Raw genomic sequence first — 1942 nt, 5'->3', positions numbered from 1 at the left:
ACTCCAGCTTTTAATGGCTAGTGGGTCCCTCTGGGTCTTCTTCCATTGAATCTATTGCTACAGATGATATGATCAGAAACTAACAGAACCTAACATTGGAGTACGGGTAGTGGAAATTAGGCTGTGTAACTTGCATGTATTTATTTATTTATTTAATATTCTCACTATCCTACAAATTCTGGGGTTGATTTTATTCTAGAGGTCACAGCTAGGGCAGTTGGCAGCAGTCTCATAATGCTTTGTCATTAAACATTGAATAGTTTAGAAATTGCATTACAATCTCTGTATTTAATATACCTGTTTAAAATTCTTTCCTATTTCCTTAGGTAATGCTTTCTCTATGGTCAATGTTCAGTGTGGGAAACCCAATAACATCAATCACCAGAATAAAAACTTTTCTATATTTAAAAAAACTTATTGAATTAATACACAATACATGGAACTGCATGATTATCATGGAGGAAAACAGATGAACATCAAATAACACAAGCAACTCCATGGAACAGCACTATGAAGCACTAGATATGTCATAAGGAGAAGTGAGCCATGAAATTCACCATTCTAGAAGAAGAACTTGGACACATTTCTCAAATGGTTCAAATGAGAAATATTCAAGCCTAAATATCTCCTAGATCAGTGGTTGTTAACCTTTTCTGACCCACAGAATACTAAATTTACAGGCTCTGGACGGCGCAGGACGCCATGATGCCAGAACCCATCCACTCTGACATCGCAGGTCTGAGCCTGCAATAGGGGAGTGGGATGGTTGTGTCCAGAGACACAACCCACCCACTTCCCTGAGCCTGCGATCTGTACAGGACACTTGTTCTGTGGCTCTGGCCAGTGCGCCCTCCCAGCAGGGTTCTTCTCCTGGCCCCGCTCGGGGGCACACTGGCCAGAACCGCGTACCACCAAAATTTTCTTGCAGACTGGACCACCAGACCTCTTCTAAGCAGGCCACTCTCCTCCTCCTGTGTCAATGTCTATCATTTGCCACCCCTAAACCTATTATTTCATTTAATAGTTTTTCCAACTACATTATAAATAAGAGTCCAAAATCACATTTTTTTTTTTGTTACCTATCAGTAGAACATTTATAAAGTTTTTTTTTGACACATTAAAACAACAACTCAGAAGGAGAACTCTCCTGGCATATTTCAATCTCTAAAGATACCTCAAACAACAAACGGCAGCAAAACCACCAAGTGTTCTAACAAATAAAGAGTCCTAAAACTCATCATCATGGATGCATTTGGACACTTTCAAACACATTCCTTACATCATTTCCTGTGGAAATGACCCCTAGTAGAAAGAACGAACACATTCTTAACAGATCTCTATTGCGCAAAATCATATTCTGAAGAAGAATATTATTACTCTATTTTTTTCTCTTTTGGAAAATTTACCTTAACTTTTTTTCTGATTTTGGAAGGTAAGTTTGGACACTTTTGACCACAGAGAACATGAACATTATATTGTAATATAATCTCCTACAACATTTCGAAAGTTTTATTTCCACTCAAAAGCATTTTTCTACCGACACATTAAAACCACCACTCGGAATGAGCTATCTCCTAGCATCTCTTCAATGTTAAGATGCACTATCCATCAAATGACAGCAGCCACTCCACAAAGTGGCACAACCACCAGATATTCTAACAAGGAGAAAGTCCAAAATTCATAATCATGGAAGGTGAGTTTGGAAACATTCAAGCACATTTCTCTCATCATCGCCTATATATTGAAAGAAGACAGAAGGGGGCGGGAAATAAAAAATGATCACTGAAACTATAGTCCTACCTTTAAACCGTCCACAATTACAACCACATCGCAGGCACTACTCCTTCAACAAATGGTGAACATGTTTGTCAAACTCAAAATGGTAATCTGTACGTAGAAAGAACAAAGTCATTCCTAAGGGGTCCCTATTGAGCAAACTCAT

General features: G+C 38.6%; 2 non-coding genes across 2 annotated transcripts; both read right to left on the bottom strand.

The window, feature by feature from the left end:
• Positions 1-1125: 1125 nt before the first annotated feature.
• LOC140321935 (small nucleolar RNA U3) lies at positions 1126-1318 on the bottom strand. Its single transcript, XR_011919056.1, has one exon. It is a non-coding gene; the product is annotated as a small nucleolar RNA U3 (small nucleolar RNA).
• A 234-nt stretch (positions 1319-1552) lies between these two features.
• On the bottom strand, positions 1553-1757 carry LOC140321933 (small nucleolar RNA U3). The gene has a single exon (XR_011919054.1). It is a non-coding gene; the product is annotated as a small nucleolar RNA U3 (small nucleolar RNA).
• Between the last annotated feature and the right edge of the window lie 185 nt (positions 1758-1942).

This window comes from Pyxicephalus adspersus, chromosome 1 (assembly GCF_032062135.1).
Source record: "Pyxicephalus adspersus chromosome 1, UCB_Pads_2.0, whole genome shotgun sequence".
Classification (NCBI taxonomy): domain Eukaryota; kingdom Metazoa; phylum Chordata; class Amphibia; order Anura; family Pyxicephalidae; genus Pyxicephalus; species Pyxicephalus adspersus.
The sequence above is the reverse complement of the archived record's forward strand: the minus strand, read 5'-3'. Positions and strand labels throughout refer to the sequence as shown.